Below are 20232 nucleotides of genomic sequence, written 5' to 3' on the forward strand. Positions count from 1 at the left end.
ATGTGAAAATATGGGGATGTAAAGATGTGGCGATGCTCGCTTTTTCCTTCTCCCTCTCAACGCTCTCCCTTTGTACTATGTTGGTTAATCATTGACACTTGTATTAGCTGATATTTTTTTTCTATTCCTCTCAAATAAAAGTTATACTCCATACTGATTTAAATGTCTTATGTCTCTTTTTATATTTAGTAAGTTAACAATTCAAATATTATACACGGCCGCTTAAAATCACAAGATTCAAAAGACATTTTAGTACATTACACACATTTTTAATTTAGGATCACAAGATTCAAAAGACTCTTTTTATTCCTTAAACTTTGTGCCCAGTCAAACTAAGACACTTAAATTGAAACGGAGGGAGTAATAAAACTAATAGATAAAGGACATACACAAAGAAATAAATAGAAAAATAATGAAAAATATAACGTCACAACTATGTTTATATTTTCTCTACTATAACTATATTGATCTTGTTCAATTTTTCCTCAACTTTTTGGCTTTTCTTACGATAAAGTTTTCTGCTTAAGCGTATCTGATCTTTCCAAATTGCACGTACGTACTTCATTTATACCTATTTGGTTTTTATATCAAATCCGAATTTTTCTCACTCTTTGTGTACCTGATCAATTACATGAAAAATTATCGTTTGGGGTTGCATTGTTAAAATTTGGAGGGTGAATGAATCAAAGAAGCATGAGTTTCGTCAAAAGTCGCAAGTTGGGAATATGATAACTTGTACTTTTGGGTGAGATTAGGAGTTCTTCACATGCTAAGAAAATAATAATATGAAGTTTTTAATCGTATAATGGTCGTTTGTTAAGTTTGGAAGTCAAACGAGTTGTAATACAAAAGTCGACAAAGGGGGTCGCAAGTTAAGTTTGTAAATTTCATTGAAATTTGGGTCAGATGTCTCGGAGCTTTTCTCTCAATCTACTTGGAGTTACGGGGTGATCCACCTACCAAATCGAAGGTCTACGAGTCTAGTTTCCAGAGAATTTTACCGTTACAACATCGGAGTAGAGAGATATTCGCGTTTCCGTCCAGGGACATAAACTGTCACGGGAACAGTTTGCTCCTTGAAATTGCCCAAGTATATATAGGCCCTTGCACGAATTTTTCTTCCATTTTCTCACCATCCCAACCTAGAAAACCCTCAAACCCTCTCCAATTAATCCTCCATCAATCTCAATTCAAACCAAGAGCAAATATATCAACTTTAACATGAAGAATAACATGGAAACTTCGAAATTTTGATTTCTTCACTATTTCACCTTTCGGAGGAAAACCTTGCTTTGAAGTAACTTGGGGTTTGAAGTGATTGTCATGATCTAAGGTATATTTTAACTTCCTTTTGATCTCTTTAAACTTCTACAAGTAATTGATCATAGAAATTGGTGAAAACCCCTATAGAACAAGCTCTTCTATATTCTTATGAAACTTTCATGAACTTAGCTTATTTGTTGGGCTGTTTTATATGGTTTTGTTGTGTTGTTTGGAGTTATGGTGATATGGATGGGATCATATTGAAGAGGAGAAGTAGAAAAGTAGAATTTGGTAGCGTATTACGGGAAAATTTCGATACATAAAGGGCCTATAAATTCATGCCCATGAGTTGCTTGATTAAATGTCTAAATGAAGATTTCTATAAGTTATGACCTTGGTTTTGATCTTGAATAGTCCGTATTATGTAGGAAATCATTCGTAAGGCATTCAAGGACTTGGGAAACATATATAACTCCATCGGCGAGGTATGTAGGGCTTTCTATTCTCCTTGTGGTATGACTAGATTTCGAATGACCTTTCATTGAAAAGTTGTTCCGCTAACTTGGATCGATCGCGTTCCATGATAATTGAGTTGATACATACTCATCTATGACTTGTACCAAATTATGATCCACATCTCCTTTTGGCTATCGATTAAAAGACTTTCCATTCAGCTTGTGTCGATTATGTCCCAAAATGGTTAAGCTTACCCTTTTCTCATGAATAGTTTATATCGAAGTACCTTTCACATTTCGTATCCCTCTTGTTTATGGAATGAAGAATGATATTAGTTATGGTACTCTTCACATCAAAGTTGAGTTGATTGTACTTCCTTTAATTGAGTTAATTGTCTTCTTGTCTCCAAGGTGACGAATCTCTCGTTGGCACACTTTTTTTCGATAAAAGTTGTGTCGATCATATTTCATAAGAGTTTGACTAACTTTGGCTTCGTGAATAATTCATAACAAGATGTTTCCTTGTACTTTTACTTCTTTGGCCTAATGATCAAATAATGATAAACGTAGCAAATAATACTAAAAATCGGAGGGTAACGACGACGGTCACTCCGACTCTTTCCATGATATTTCTTCGAGGTCGGTCTTGCATTGTACTTATATATATATATATATATATATATATATATATATATATATATATATATATATTTATTTTCATTACCGGCCGCGTTATAGTCGGCCGGGTAGGCACTTATATGTGCACCTAGACATGTTTCTTTCTTTTTTACCGAGCCGTGTTGTAGGCGGCCGGGTAGGCACGTAGCTGTGCACCTAGATGTATTTCTTTCTTTACCGAGCCGTGTTGTAGGCGGCCGGGTAGGCACGTAGCTGTGCATTGCCACTGATCAGTTGGGCAGAGATGATGTTATGATGATGAGCTCACCCCACAGAGGGATTTATTATTGTTATATGATCTGATATATGCCTCCACAGTGAGGAATGATTTTACGGGCATGCATTTACATTTATGTCATGGTTATGGTTGCCCTCAGTGGCCTCGTTCAGAGTTTCAGGTTGTCTCTAGATCTTTTCCCATGATTATCCGTATCTCTTATGCTTATGTTATATTTACACTTACCGCCTTACATACTCGGTACATATTTCGTACTGACGCATTTTGTGCGCTGTGATCATGCCCACAGGTACGGTAGACAGATTGGTGTACCTTTCTCAGTAGGATACCAAAGTTCAGCAGGGATGTTCGCACTCCATTCTCCGGAGTTGCTGGTCAGAGTCATTAAATAGGATGCATGCATATATATATATAGAGAGAGAGAGTATAGCTATGGGTACGTCAGGGCCCTTGTCCCGACCGCCTGATGCATATTAGTGCTCTTAGAGGCTTACAGACTATCAGTCAGTGTACAGGTATTGTGTTTGGCCTTGCCGGCCTTCTGACTAGTTGTCTTTCTTGGTTGTGGCCTTGTCGGCCTAGTTATGCATATATGTGTTGTTGGGCCTTTCTCGCTTGTGTGTTGTTATGATATACTTCTTACTATTGTTATTCGGTGGCCTTGTCGGCCTATGATTCACGTTACGAGTTTAGATATCACAGCTTGGTTCGCTCGGCCCTTCTGCCGGGGTGCCGGCCACACCCCCAAAGTTGGGGTGTGACAAACTTGGTATCAGAGCCGGTCTGTCTAGGATGTCTGTAAGCCGTGTCTAGTAGAGTCTTGATTATGAATGTGTAGCGCGCCACATTTATAATCAGGAGGCTACAGGGCATTTAGGTTGTTACCTTTCTTGAAATCTAGATCGTGCGGTTAGAGCGGAGTCATAAGAGAAACTGAACAATGACGCCGGAAAAAGGTATTAGTCGCTTTCCATCCTCTAATGTGAATCCAAGAGCTTCGGAAGTTACTTTGTAGTGAAGTAAAGAGGTAAGGAGTTGAACGAAGGCAGTCAAGGTATGATCTTTTGTCTATGATTTTTGATGAGCTAGTATGAGTATCTAAAGCATGTCCCCAGTAATAACTTACGAGGCAACGATCAGAATTCTTAAACTCGACTGTTGAAGTTATTTGTATTGTATTTGGGCTGCCTTGACTTGTCGAGATTTGAAAATTCGTATCTGACTGTTGATGAGATTACGTAATATTTTAAGATGTATATAGTTAATACAAGATGTAAGTTGAAGGAATAGATGATGATGTTGTGTTATAAACAGGTATTATATGAGAAGTTGACAGGTCGAACTTACTTTTGTTAGTCAGAGTCATAAGAAATATTGTTAGGTTGTGATTTGGTATTGTGGAAGATGTTCCAAGATAAGATCTCCTTTCCTCTTTATATGTGTGATTCGATGATGTCATAAATCTAAGATGGGAGAAATGAATAAATGGTGTACTTGAACTGATAGTTGTATCGTGTGTATATGTAGAGCGAGTTTTGTTATATTGAGTGGTTGGAAATGTGACGTATATTTATTCATGCGTGGGTTGACAGTGTAAAATAAATTTTAAAAGGGAGTTAGAAGGGGTTAATTCCGTAAAACTATGTTAAAGCAGGCTCACCGTTCGTCGGCTAGTTGATAGACTTTTATGTTGAGAATAGTATTGCTTCTCCGTGTGGATTTGAATTATAAGGAATTACCCAGGGATGGAGGATATTATGGTAACAATAAATTAAGGAAGAATGAGAGAGAATGGCCAACGACTCGATGAAAGTGTGTGAAAGATGAGCGATGCAGAATAAAGTCAATGACTCTATGAATATAAGGTAATGCTATTACCATAACAGGAATCTATAAGTTGGAATAGTTAAATTGTTTCGGGAAAGTTTTAGGTTTGTAGGAACATCGGAAGCAAGTTTCGATGGAAGTTCCGCATCGAAGTGCAGGCCAACACACCTTGCGGCCACCAGGACAGTGCCTGCGAGATGCATGCAGAATCTGCGGAGCCGCAGGTGGCGTCGCAGACCTTGATAGGGAGTAAGGTCGGTGTTTTAATTTGGGGGCTTGTATGACGATCACTTAAGTTATACTTGGAGACCTGTGCTAATGCGCGTGTGAAATTTGTAGATGATGCCTTCAATAGGAGTGGTGAGGAAAAGAAACAGGACTGGCAGGAGGAGATGTTATAACAAAAATCATCGATTAATAGGAATACGAAGGAGACCACGACATGAAGGGATTATAAAAATAGAGGACATGGGTGACGATAGGTGTTTGAACAAGATTCCTGGAGTAAATAAAGGGTTAAGGTTAATAGAAAGATAGAAAGGGAATGGGCTAGATACGATAAATATAACGACAAGAAGCTGGACAAAAAGGATGATAACGGTAAGAATCGAAATAGCAAGGTGGCGAGCTACATAATCCTAATCGGCGGACTTGGAAGCCTGATGAGATGAGGTTAGAAAACGAAATGCATCTGGAAGAAAGGTGAGATTTATGGAAAAAAAATCAACATTTACAAGGTATCTTGAGAAGAAATTGAAGCATGAGAGATTCTGTAAAACGGATAAGACATTGATAGCTTGTAAATTATATAGACGTGAGGGCGAATAGCAACAAAGGAATAAGAAAAAGTGTGACTCATCCAAGACAATATCTTGCATGAAAGGTTAAAGTAAAGGAGTTTTTTGATAAGAAGGGATAAAAGCAAAAAGGGAAGTGAAAGTATCGCAAAATGAATAATGGTCACCAACGGGTACGAGAGAAATATATATCGGTATATATATGAATATGGGAGTTCTCGCAATAAGAGGTTGACTACGAAGGATAATTAACTGAGGACGAAATGTTAAAAGACATGGATGTTATCTCTACACGAAAGAGTAAAGCAAGAAATTCTTCGATACAAGGGATGTGGTGAAAGAAAGTAAGTTGACACACAAGGAAAGTTTCTGAAAAGAAAAAGACGATAGGAACGGAAGTTGTAATAAAGTAAAGTCTTTGGAAAATATTGAAAGGACGATGCCCCAATAAGGGGGGAAGCTATCAAGGGAAGTTTAATGTACTCGGTAATTAGGAGACGTCAGGGAAAGTATACGTGAATGAAAAAGGGGACAGTCATCGAAAAGAAGACTAATGTAGAGGGAGTAACGATAATTGCAAGCAAGTTCAGGTTCGAGAAAAGAAATAGAAATTTCAGACAAAGACCAAATGACTAAGACAAATAAAAGCAAATTGAGAAGAGACATAGTTGAATTTAAGATACAGAGCACTGGGGAAGTGGAGGCCTGAACGCGATGTAACCATTGTAAGACAGATTCGTTATACAAGCTAAGTATGTCGGTGCAATTAAGTTAAGTCCCGAAGGAAAAGATAAGTAATGTTGCTAATAATAAGATGATACGGACCGGACCAAAGGGATTAGTAGATGAAAGGAACTAGAAGTGAAAATGGATATGACAACAAGATATGAAGAGTATCGACAAGGATTGAACCATTGGCCCGTTATGTGCTGAGGCTAGAGATGAAATATGTCACTTAACTGTGCAACGAATCCAAGAAATAAGCCCGATAAGTTGTTAGAAAATGAAACCATTACACTCAGTTTGGGTTGAAGGCTGTAAGCTATAATACAGAGTGTTATTTCAGGATTAGGCAACGTCCATCGCGAGTTTAATTCCCTTGAAAATTCATGAGTGGAACTAGTTTTGGTCTGTTCAAACTACACTCATGGTTGAAAGATTTTGCCAAATTAAACAGAAATAAAATGACTCAATCTCGTAGGATTCCAGTCCTATCTTACCATACTAACGTGCAAAATTCTAGAGGCCCTTCCAAGGAGATATGTGTGCTCATACTAAACTTACAAGTAACATAGGTGGTTTGAGTTCATTCGTAGTAATCGCCACCATCGGAGTATGTAATCTTAACGAGAAGATGGAGTTATGATTTGGTACAGCAAATAGTAATAAGTAATGAAAAAGTGAAGGACTAAACATCCCCGTCTCCTTTAGACATCTTAGCGATATTGACAAATTTCTCAAAGGAAGTCTATTCGGGTAACCGGCATCTCGACTTTGGAATTTCACTGGAATCACCACCAATGAAAGGCCTATTGAGACTCGTCGAGAAAGGTAGACTTATCTTGCAGTGGGACCGGCTAAGTAGTCGATAAGTTTGATGTGCGTAAGAAATTTAAAGTAGTTTATCCGGTGTTCTGCACATCTAAATATCATAAGTACCCCATCACTACCCCTGATCTTCAAAATCATCATTTACAAGCTACAAAGTTGAAAGAAAGAAAAAAAAATGTGTTGCCAATAGGATAATGTGGAGGAACCGACATAAGGAGACAAGGAAAGATGTGAAGGCTGGATACCCCCCATTTGTTTCAGACCTCAGATTTATGCCGACACTCGCGTGATAAGATACCTCCTTTCCAATTATATATATTGAATTTTTATATATCTTGTTTGATTTTATTGTTGAGACAGATATGGCTAGTATGTTGCAGACTTCAAAGAAAGAACAGTTGAGGTAAGTTATGGCTAACCTATTATAATTTTTGTACAAATAGACGGTCGTGAGGGGCCAAATTGATATTATTATGTTGTTGAGTGGCCCTGTGTGGCTTTGGACAGTTGTTTGGGCTGTTTGACAGGTTTTGGATAGTCCTATTTACAGAGGAAACTCTGCCGAAATTTTTTTGAAATCCCAAGAGTTAGAATATCCCTCAACATTCGAGGACGAATGTTCTTAAGGGGGGAAGGATGTTACACCTCGGATTTTCACACGTTAAAGTCGCATCATGAGTTAGTCGACGCAAGTTCAAAAAGAAATTATCTTGAAGTTAAAAGGAATGGATCTTATTAATATAAATGGTTACAAGAGTCTATAAATAATATTAGTAAGTGGCGGAAGATTTGGAGAGTGAATGAATCAAAGAAGCATGAGTTTCGTCAAAAGTCGCAAGTTGGGAATATGATAACTTGTACTTTTGGGTGAGATTAGGAGTTCTTCACATGCTAATAAAATAATAATATGAAGTTTTTAATCGTATAATGGTCGTTTGTTAAGTTTGGAAGTCAAACGAGTTGTAATACAAAAGTCGACAAAGGGAGTCGCAAGTTAAGTTTGTAAATTTCATTGAAATTTGGGTCAGATGTCCCGGAGCTTTTCTCTCAATATACTTGGAGTTATGGGGTGATCCACCTACCAAATCGAAGGTCTACGAGTCTAGTTTTCAGAGCATTTTACCGTTCACCGATACAACATCGGAGTAGAGAGATATTCGCGTTTCGGTCCAGGGACATAAACTGTCACGGGAACAGTTTGCTCCTTTAAATTGCCCAAGTATATATAGGCCCTTGCACGAATTTTTCTTCCATTTTCTCACCATCCCCAACCTAGAAAACCCTCAAACCCTCTCTAATTAATCCTCCATCAATCTCAATTCAAACCAAGAGCAAATATATCAACTTGAACATGAAGAACAACATGGCAACTTCGAAATTTTGATTTCTTCACTATTTCACCTTTCGGAGGAAAACCTTGCTTTGAAGTAACTTGGGGTTTGAAGTGATTTTCATGATCTAAGGTATATTTTAACTTCCTTTTGATCCCTTTGAACTTCTACAAGTAATTGATCATAGAAATTGGTGAAAACCCCCATAGAACAAGCTCTTCTATATTCTTATGAAACTTTCATGAACTTAGCTTATTTGTTGAAATGTTTTTTATATGGTTTTGTTGTGTTGTTTGGAGTTATGGTGATATGGATGGGATCATATTGAAGAGGAGAAGTAGAAAAGTAGAATTTGGTAGCGTATTACGGAAAATTTCGATACATAAAGGGCCTATAAATTCATGCCCATGAGTTGCTTGATTAAATGTCTAAATGAAGATTTCTATAAGCTATGACCTTGGTTTTGATCTTGAATAGTCCGTATTATGTAGGAAATCGTTCGTAAGGCATTCAAGGACTTGGGAAACATATATAACTCCATCGGCGAGGTATGTAGGGCTTTCTATTCTCCTTGTGGCATGACTAGATTTCAAATGACCTTTCATTGAAAAGTTGTTCCGCTAACTTGGATCGATCGCGTTCCATGATAATTGAGTTGATACATACTCATCTATGACTTGTACCAAATTATGATCCACATCTCCTTTTGGCTATCGATTAAAAGACTTTCCATTCAGCTTGTGTCGATCATGTCCCAAAATGGTTAAGCTTACCCTTTTCTCATGAATAGTTTATATCGAAGTACCTTTCACATTTCGTATCCCTCTTATTTATGGAATGAAGAATGATATTAGTTATGGTACTCTTCACATCAAAGTTGAGTTGATTGTACTTCCTTTAATTAAGTTAATTGTCTATTGCTCCAAGGTGACGAATCTCTCGTTGGCACGCTTTTTTTTCGATAAAAGTTGTGTCGATCATATTTCATAAGAGTTTGACTAACTTTGGCTTCGTGAATTATTCATAACAAGATGTTGCTGACACTCAATTTTGTCCCTCCTTTCTTCTAATTTATTTTTGTGGGCTTCTAAATTTATTGACGAGCTAAACGCTTTATTTTCGCTATCATTTTCTTTATTGCTACTATTATTGACATCATTACTTTCATCAACATTATTAGCATCTCTTTATCACAATTTCTAAAAGGGTTCGTTGTCACTTTATTTTCGTTAAATTAATTATACTTTACCAAGTCTTTTATTTTCTACACATTGATCATTAATTATCATAGTATATATATTATACCGATTACTAAATTAGAAGCCCAAAAGTGATTTAATTGAAGGAGAAAAGGCCACAAAATTCCACCCAAACAAATGGCCCAATTTTCGCCAATTCACCCGACCCCATTATCACTCACCCGTCACCACCCATTATCACTCACCCGATCCACACCTTATCACACCCGACCCGGCCCACTTGTCTTCTAAACTAATTCATCAGTTGAAGGAACAAAAAAAACCTAGCCGCCTCTCTCTTTCTTTCTCTCACTTCTCTCGTTCTCTCCTCTCTCTGCTCTCTCCTCTTCCTCATCCTTTCCCTTTTCAACCAAAACCCAGACCCTCTTTCACCATGGTAGACCATTACTACTCCATTTTCGTGCAAAGACTATCTCTCTCTACCTTTGTCTGAGCACGGTCTAATGTCTTTTTCTCGCTTCGTGTTTGGACAAGATGTCGAATTTCGAAACTAGAGTCTCAATCTCACCATTTGAGTACAAATCGACTAAATCACGTGAACGGGCCGCAAGTTCGTCCTCGCTCGCTTGTCGCTACATCCGCCGTGACCGCTCGCTTCCGTAGCAAAAAAAGCCAAGCGGTTATTTTGAACATCGATTCCTATTTTTTGAAACTCCATTTTTTTGATTTCCCGCTCGAAGAACCCTAATCTGTACCTATAAATACCAACGTTTTGGAACCCTAGTGGTTCAACTTTTTTAGCCGTCGACCAATTGAAAATACACCATCATCTTCCCCAAAGCTTGCTTCCTTTCGAACTTTAGCTGTTAAGAGTTCCTTCAGCCGCTTTAAATCCTTCTAAACACCCTTTTTTTTTACAACTAAAAAATACCGACTGTCTCTGCAAAAATTCGCGTTTGGCTTCTGGTTCGTCTCGACCTGAGATTCGAATCGTTCGTTGCGTTCGAGTGCAGATTCGAGACTCGAGGCCTTCAGTTCACTGCACACAAAAAAGGTAAACCTCGATCCACTCATGGCTTATTAGTCTCTAGCTCCTGTTTTAGTTAAACTTTCAGCTTATTCGGTTGTATTTCTTTAGCGATTATGTAGTTCTTTGTCGTCGTGTTATTTATTTGATGTTTGGGAGCTGTCAGAATAGGATGATAACCGCTAAAAAATGATTTCGAAAGATGTAGACCGTAGTATGGATGCGCAGACTGAATTTCCAGGACTTAGAACCTAGCTAAAGTCGAATATACATAGGTTATCAAGATAAGAAGAAGATATACAATCGGTATACATATGACATGCACACCGTGGCGTATATCCTAGGTATATTTTGTATGTGATCAAAGTAGGTCGGTACTTTCTTTCTTTTGTTCTATTCGTTCCAAGTAGTGTATATCGTGTTATGACTTTAATCATTGGGTTTAGATATAACGAAATAATTATACAATATGTCTATGTTGGTTGTTGATTTTATTCAATCTAAGTCCATATCATGTATTTAGTTTTTCACTAACAATCATGTATCGGACTTTATCTCATCTAAGTAGAACTTAGTCGAAAGCATAAACTTTTGCTTAGAGTTAAATGGAGATCCGTTTGGGTTCGGGCCGCCTATCCTTGCTTCCCTTTTTATGTATTTGGCATCTGTGAGTTCATTTAGCTCTCGTTGTTGAATAAAATCGCTCCGCCGAAGTTGTGTGCTAATCTAAGCCTAATTTCGCCTTAATAACCTTTCAAGAGACCACCAACACTTTGAAATAATATATGGACTTGTTGCTTAATTTAGCCTCGCCCCCGTCGCTTATGGTACTTGATCGCATGTTCCTTGTTTGGTTAGGATTGTCCCATTTAGTAAAAATGCCTCTGCTCACTCATTCAACGCGAACCTTAATTTCTTGTCTCATATGAGATCGCCTCGTCATGCTTAATTTATAGCCGCTTAAATTCTCGTTTTGGGTTTAGTTTGTCCACCCCGTCTAATTATAGTGTTCATCATTCAATGGTCTAATTTTCGTCTTGTTTGCCGCGTGGTATGCTCATCCGTCGGTTTGTTTAGCTTGTTACTACCGGATCTTTATGAATGTCAAATCTATTTCCAACCCTCATATAAGTTCATTATCGTTCGGATATGTTATTCAAGAATGCATGTTTGTTTGAGTAAAGTCCAATCCTATATTTGAAATAATCAATGTCGTATGCCTAAAGGTGGGCACTATATCTAATGGGGTTGTTTGCCTCGTCTAACCCGTTCACACGATTTCATGGCTAAGCTAAATAGGGTTAAGATACTTTCACATCTACTTTCTTCTCCTCCCTTTGGATTTGAATACTAGAAGATCGATGTTTGAACCTCCGTCCAATCCCTTCCCCCTTCGCTTATCCGGGTAAACCGTCTATATGTCTTTGGTAAATAACTTGAAAATATGAGTTATATAGAATCGGCATACGCTTAGCTCGCATTGCATCATAGCCGCTATCATCCTTAATCTTGCATTATGTTGACACCCATGTATATACACGAAATACACAAGATACGCAATCTACCAATTTGTTTCGAGTTTATGTTTTACGTGTTTAATTTTATTCATTGATTATATACTAATCCTTCTTTTCTTTTCTTTTTTTATGTATGACCACCGCGTGCGAGTCCGAGGGACTCGTCGTCTTCCTCATTCGGTGTTGGGCTAAAAGCCCAACAAAATCCTCTTATCGAGTCAGCCCACCCGCAGCCAAAGATAATATTTTGGGCTGAGGCCCATAACAATGGCGGCAGCAGCAGCGGTTTCACAATGGGCTGAGCCCTTTGAACCGTTTATTCCTCCATTTCATTTTACTTTGTGCATTTAATTTGTAATTACATGACTAACACTTTACTTGTTTTATTTGCTTAATTTAGATGAACTTTAGCAAATTAGTGGGATTTAGTTTAATAATGAGTAGTTAACTTAAGGAAACTAATGATTAATAATTAATTCCATAAAATTTCATTTTTCTTCTTTTATATTAAAGTTATTTATAATATTCCTAATGTCACGACCCGACTAGGGGCCGTGACGGGTACCCGGGGCTAACCACCGAGCACCGCTCGTACTAACCCTTTCTTAACTCAATTAACAATCATGCGTCTTTATCTGAATACCTTAAATAGAGGATCTGCTTTTCGTTAGAGATATAATACTGTAATACCAAAAACTTGTTTCAAATACTTATAACATACACGCTGTACACATCATGGAACTACAACCCACATCTAGTACCTACGAGCCCCTACTGAATGACATATACAAAATACACAAAACGGATCAACTAAGTAGCACCTCCGAAGATGGAGTGCTCTTCGACCGGCCGATGGCTTCTACCGAGCCGGACCGCCTCCCCGACTACCTCGTGGGCATGAACACGCGTCCAAAGAAAAGGACGTCGCACGAATAATGTACCGAGTATGTAAGGCATACATCAATAAAATAAGATGTGATAAGAGAATGACATAACACAATGAATAACTAATACTGCTTGCCTCTTGAGGCGGATTCATGCATGCATACTCATAAGCATTATATCATATGTTGCTACGGAACATGTAGCCCGATCCATCTGTCATCATGTACATAGTAATCATATACATAAAAAAAATATGCCGTGGAACGTACGGCCCGATCCATCACCCATCTAGCCCGCGTCCGGGATATGAAAACATAACATGATATGCTAGCTGATCAGGTAGCTATGCGTCTATAGCGCCTCTCCTTTCCCCACTTCCCCTGAAAACATTTTTTTATATCATATACATATATAATACACATAGCATGCACAAGAGCCCGAGGAAAAGTTATAGCTCTATCGGAGTGACGTAAGGTCGGTAACCTCCGATCATCTTATGGAACAATCATGATCGTTATATCTCACCTTGAAGAAGCAATCATTATAAGATGAGACCACGAATAAGAAATATCATTGGGGAACATAGAATAAGATCGTGAGGCTCGTTTTGTCATGGAATTCATAAATTGGCACTTTTGAACATAAATCGTTCTCATAAAAACCCTAAGCTCATGGCTTGGGACCTTTAGCTACAATCTTCATCCTTTCTAGAATCATCATGGAAACATCCTTAAATTCCACGTTGGCATTTTCTTCATAAAACATGCTTATCATCATACACGCAAAAGGCTCAAGATCAAATGTACTCTATCAGGGTGACGTAAGGTCGTGAACCCCCGATCTCATTATGGACAATTATAATCAATCTGTCACACCTCGAAGGGACTAGTGTATGAGGCGAGCGTAAGCGAGGAACATCATCATAAACTTATAATGCTCCATTTATCTCATTTAGCTCTATATAATCTTAAACTCTTGACCTTGTGGAATACGGGATTTCATGGAAGAGGAAAGATGTTGTTTCACAAGACCCGTAAGATTCATGCCATAGAAAGAAGGGTTTAGCCTCACATACCTTTGTCGCTTAGCTAGGCTATAGCTCACTTGCTCTTCTTCAATATCGCGTCGTTACCTTCATGAGAGTTCATGCCATCGTTAGTTAAGAACTTATAAGAACGGACTTCTATTTCTAAAGAAAGTTGGACAGCATCTCCTTTGTTTCTACTACGTTTCCCATATTCTATTTCAGCTCCCAAACATTCACAATAATAATCACAATCTAGGAACCAACAATCTTCATTTATACACATAGCAAAGTCCACCAATTTCCTCCAATTTCTCCACCCTTAGTGGTTTTAACTTATCATCACATCTTCTCATATATCACACTTATTCCATGGCCTAAACGTTATTTATAAATTATTCATGATCACAACATACCAACATTCATTCACATGATTCGCATTTCATAATTTCACTTCAATTTTCCATAATTATGACTAAAAGTCCATCGTCGTATCCTCTCACACCCAATGCTTATTTCATACTCTAGATATCATTTATAACGCATTTACAATCTCTACATATCCATTTTCGTGATTCATTTCAACTACCAATTCAAGATGACATTATTCTTCCATATCTAACCCATTTCATGTATTCTTTTGTAATCCAAGTGTTTCAACTTTATAATACTCTTAACATTATGAAAATACTATAAAACATACCTTGGATGATGAAGGAACAAGCCTTAGATGATAATACACCCTTTGCACAAAACCCTAGTTTCACCTCCCTTAGATTCTCTTGATTTAGATGATTTCCATGAGATTTCCTTCACTTGATTCACTTGATTTCTTGTTGTTGATCTTTGATTTCTATGGTTTTCTTGTGGGTGAGATTCTTGGAAGGTTCTAGAGGTGTGGAGAGGGTGGAAGTCGTGTATGGAAATGAATAAAATGAAGTGGGCATCACTTATATAAACTTAGAACATTTCAGCTGTCGGGACTTCCACGACGTTCCACGGTCCGTGGAACCCGTGTTGGTCGTGGAACCGGTCGTGGTTCACGACCAGCCAGACCTCTCCTCTGCTGCCCATTCCACGAACCATTCCACGGTCCGTGGAATATTATATGGGCCGTGGAAGTGGTCGTGGAAATCACTGCTTTCGCCCAAGCTGTTCTCGCCGTTTCGTTTGATCTCCAATCCTTATGGAACCTTCTTAACACTTGTTTATCACTTCATTAGCAACCTAGGGATCACTATAACTCTCCTTCATAACATCCTTAGGGTATCACTAACCCGATACTCATAGTTTTCGTCCAACGCGCTAACTTGTAACATCGATTCCCTTAACAACTTTCTCACTTTACTCGGATGTCTTTGGAAATCTTAATTAGGACTACCAGTTTCTCTTCCTTGCTTATCTAACCCTCGTATTCATCACGCCCTTTGTGAGTCTACTCGCTTGTACGCCAAGGGAAATTTTCCAAGGTGTAACACCTAATACTTATTTTCCTTAGAATAATTGATTTTTAAAATAGCATGATTATCTATTTTGGGCTAAAAGAATCATGATCCACTTTTACTATCTTAGAAATTTAAAAATCTCATTGATACCCAAAATCTCCAAGTCTTTAATTAATAATGAATAAATTACTATAGGTTGGGAGTTAATTCAAATGTCTTTCACTAAAATATTTATCTTACTGAGTGAATAGTTAAAGAAAGCCTATTTATAAAATTATTTTCTGTATTATCTATCCATCCATTTTATCTAGTCATTCAATATATATATATATAACTGTTAAAACAATTAATACCTAGTCATTACGTTGTTTCAAATATTTGTAAAACGTTGCACGATCTCACACCCTTTTCAGCTTATTTATAATTAAACTCTTTACGTAAAAAAATTATAATTTTCCACAAGTCTTATTTTTAATAACATTATTATGTTCCTATTTATAATTTTAGCAACATATACAAACTATTTTCCAAACATTTAAGATGTTACACTTATACTTAGCCTAATTAAATTTGAGTCTGGTCAGTTAACCATTATTAATGGAACCTAGAGGATGCCTAATACCTTCCATTTAGGTTAGTTGAACCCTTACCTAGATCTTTTTGGTTTCGTAGACTTTAAAAACAAATCGACTTTAGATAATTACTTTAATTAACCTTAGGTGCCCTAATTCACCGTAAATAATTAGGTGGCGACTCCTTAACTTTAAATAATCCCGGAATTATCCGGATGTTGTAAACTATTTTGACTTAGGTTAAAATAGGGTATAACAGATGTTTCCTTATACTTTTACTTCTTTGGCCTAATGATCAAATAATGATAAACGTAGCAACAATACTAAAAATCGGAGGGTAACGACCACAGGTCACTCCGACTCTTTCCATGATATTTCTTCTGTGGTCAGTCTTGCATTGTACTTATATACATGTATTTATTTTCATTACCGAGCCGCGCTATAGTCGGCCAGGTAGGCACTTATATGTGCACCTAGACATGTTTCTTTCTTTACCGAGCCGTGTTGTAGGCGGCCGGGTAGGACGTAGTCCGTGCACCTAGATGTATTTCTTTCTTTACCGAGCCGTGTTGTAGGCGGCGGGTAGGCACGTCGTGCATTGCCACCGATCGATTGGCAAGGAGATGATGTTATGATGATGAGCTCACCCCCACAGAGGGATTTATTATTGTTATATGATCTGATATATGCCTCCATAGTGAGGAATAATTTTACGGGCATGCATTTACATTTATGTCATAGTTATGGTTGCCCTCAGTGGCCTCGTTCAGAGTTTCAGGTTGTCTCTAGATCTTTTCCCATGATTATCCGTATCTCTTATGCTTATGTTATATTTACACTTATCGCCTTACATACTCGGTACATATTTCGTACTGACGCATTTTGTGCGCTGTGATCATGCCCACGTGTACGGTAGAGCATTGGTGTACCTTTCTCAGTAGGATATCAAAGTTCAGCAGGGATGTTCGCACTCCATTCTCCGGAGTTGCTGGTCAGAGTCATTAAATAAGATGCATGCATATATATAGAGAGAGAGTATAGCTATGGGTACGTCAGGGCCCTTGTCCCGACCAGTTGATGCATATTAGTGCTCTTAGAGGCTTACAGACTATCAGTCAGTGTACAGGTATTGGGTTTGGCCTTGCTGCCTTCTCGACTAGTTGTCTTTCTTGGTTGTGGCCTTGTCGGCCTAGTTATGCATATATGTGTTGTTGGGCCTTCTCTCGCTGCGTATTGTTATGATATACTTCTTACTATTGTTATTCAGCGGCCTTGTCGGCCTATGATTCACGTTACAGAGTTCAGATATCACAGTTGGTTCGCTCGGTCCTTCGGGTGCCGGGTGCCGGCCACACCCCCAAGGTTGGGGTGTGACACCTAACACATATACTGGGAAAAAAATAACCTACCACATATCCAATTTGACCCCAACCATTTTTTTTTCGTTTATTTATGTCCTTTTGTTCTGGATAAACCATTACTGCATTTTTTTTCTTTTAGTCTGGCAATCAAACTTTTAATATAATAATGCTGAAAATCAGAAAATTTAAACACGTGGTTATTTCATAAAACAAGGTCATAAACGAGATCGTATAATTAAGCGGTTTTATTGGCCACAATTAACCATATTTTTCTGAATACCATCTTGACCAAAAGAAAAAATTAAGTTTAAAAAAAAAAAAAAAAAACTATCATTCTCATCAAGGCAAAAAAAAAGAGAGCAGTGCAATTCAAGAGCCAATGTTCTTCACAGGAAAACAGTGTTTAAAAAAACTAACACTAATGTAAGATTTAATTATTTTTTTCCTTTATCAACTGATTCTTTCAAGATTTGGGAATGTTGTGATTTTTGGGCACTAAATGTGTGCTATTGTGTTTTTAAAAAGTGATGAATAGGTATTAGAAAGTGCAAAAGCCAAGAACAGAGAATCCTATAAAGAAGGATGAGATAAGAATAACAACACAAGGCAGATTGAGGAACTACATTACTTATGCTACCAATCTTCTTCAGGTACTTTACAATTTTCCTTCTATGCAGACATTTTGGCTACTTTCGTAAATGTGTATGATCATTTATGCCGTGCATCTGTGCGCTTAATTTTGGGTGACCTTTCTAGAGATAAAATTCATGAATAGTCACTTTTCAGCCCGTGTGATTGAAAAATAGCCATTGCCATGGAGGTCCATCCGTGGAATTTGAAACTCCGTGACATTGATTATTTTTCAATTATAGGGCCAAAAGTTTCTACAATAAATTGGGTTGCTTGCTAGTATAGTTCCCTAGCCCCTATTATGCTATTTGCTAGACTAATCTAAGAATAATATACTATGAATCTCCTCGGATGATGGTCATTGCTAGACTAATCTGAGATAATATACGATGAATCTCCCGGTCCGATGGTCAGAAATAGAAAGAGTAAATAGAATATTTTCTATACTTTATTTATGTACAACTACAGAGTATCAAGTATTCTAATTGGATCAGATTAATATCCTTAAATGCTGATAAAAGTTCTTTAAGTAAACAATTACTCAATGAGGGATGTAAACTGTAAAGTACATTATGAGCCCGTTTGGATTGGCTTATAAGTTGGCTTATAAGCTGTTTTCAGCTTTTTTGAGTGTTTGGTGCACAAATTAAAGTCATTTTGTGCTTAAAATAAGCTCAAAAAAATAATTAGACCCATTTAACTTAGTTTATCTAAAGCGGCTTATAAGTTGAAAATAGCTTATAAGCCAAAAAAATAAGTTGGGCTACCCCAACTTATTTTTTTTAAATTTTTTATAAGCTGCAAACAGCTTTAAGCTATAAGTCAATCCAAACGGGCTCTATAAATGCAACCACTTGTACCTTTTTATTTTCTATGTTTCTTTGGCGGTTTTGTGAAATAATGGTGTGTGGTTTATTTGTTTTGGTTTACATGAAATTGGATCCATTCTGGTAAAAGTGGATCTTTTGATAAATGAAAAATGCAAGAAAGAGAAACTAGGTGAAAATAAACAAGAGCAATTTTATGAGAGAGTAGGAGAATTGTTTCAGGTTGGAAAGAAGTATTGCAGTGCCTTTGTTTTGGTTGAGTTACTTAAGTATGTATAAGTGCTGATAAAAAATGGTTCTTTACTGAGTGGACAATGAAAGGATGAGAAATATATCTGAAGTAGGATAAAATGGGAGTATAAAAAATTCCATGGTATTGCACTATTGTGTATATCAGCATATGGTCATATATTTTAAACTAAATTTCAATATGTGTCTACCATGCATGCCGCAATATTTTAGTTTGTCTGCTATGCCCTCAGTTTGTGAGTAAACCGTATATTCAATTCCATTGATTCTCTAGAAACTGAGGATATTTATGTTCTAATATTTCTGAGTTTAGTGTCTTGACAAATTTACTTCCTGCTTTCTTTTGCAGGAGAAAGGATCTAAAGAAATTGCACTCAAGTCCATGGGCAGAGCCATTAGTAACACAGTAATGATAGCCGAACTAATAAAGGTGCTGCAGCAGATTACTTGTGGCTTGTCTATGTGATTATGTCCATTTACTGCATTTACCATCTTTTTCTCTATTTTTTGTATTTCATCAATCAAATTGACCAATCATGTCCGGTCAAGCCTGGTCTCTATTTTTTCTCCTTGGGTAAAGCCTTGTCCGACATAGGAAATATAGTTTGTAAATAAAACTTAGCTTTATTTTCCATTTCAATGTACTTGCTTTGTTGATATGTGTTGGTCGCGATCTTTTAAGGTACAATTATATGTTTGGAGTATAAAGAGGAGCTTTTAAATTGAGATTCTGAGGGATGCCAGTCAATGATGCCTTGTCTTGCGGATGACATTCTGCTTGTTGAGTGTCCCGCGTAGATTGAGAGAATGAGGTTGTCTCCTCGTATGGTCTTGGGAAAAACTCACCTTATGAGCTAGCTTTTGAGGTGACAGGCTCTACAGCAGGAGTTACCTTGACTGAAGTTCTTTATATTATATGGTTTCTTTGACCGCCATGGACCGTTGGACAAGCTTATCAGTTATTTGACACACCAATTAAGATATTGTGTTTAGATTCTCCAAACCAATCCATTCACCACACAAATGATACGACAACAATAGAACAGGAAAAAAAATCCATATAAGAATGGAGTTTGTTTCACATTTTGCTGCTGCATAAATTGTAATCTAGCTAAATCTTTGTGAATTAATCTTTTTACTTATAACGGCATATGTTATGCTCGTGTATTTACTACAACGTGAAGTTCTTCTTTCTTGGTTTTTTGGTGATAGAATCCTGCATTGTAGTACTCTCTTCTAGTGAAATTATAAAGTAGACTTTTTGGAACTACAAAAAATCCTAGATATTTAGTAATGATTCTAGAATAGCCTAGTATAGTATCTTGGATAAATATCTTGAAGAGCTTTCTAGATAGT

The 20232-nt window shown here is 37.3% G+C and overlaps 1 protein-coding gene across 1 annotated transcript in view; it reads left to right on the plus strand.

The window, feature by feature from the left end:
• Positions 1 to 17490: 17490 nt before the first annotated feature.
• The window catches only part of LOC132035441 (uncharacterized), a 39910-nt gene continuing 37168 nt past the window's right edge, over positions 17491 to 20232 (plus strand). Inside the window, exons 1-2 of the mRNA XM_059425723.1 lie at positions 17491 to 17593; positions 17696 to 17820. The gene's annotated coding sequence lies outside the window, so the exon portion shown is untranslated. The remainder of the gene's footprint in view (positions 17594 to 17695; positions 17821 to 20232) is intronic.

This window comes from Lycium ferocissimum, chromosome 10, assembly GCF_029784015.1.
Source record: "Lycium ferocissimum isolate CSIRO_LF1 chromosome 10, AGI_CSIRO_Lferr_CH_V1, whole genome shotgun sequence".
Lineage (NCBI taxonomy): Eukaryota > Viridiplantae > Streptophyta > Magnoliopsida > Solanales > Solanaceae > Lycium > Lycium ferocissimum.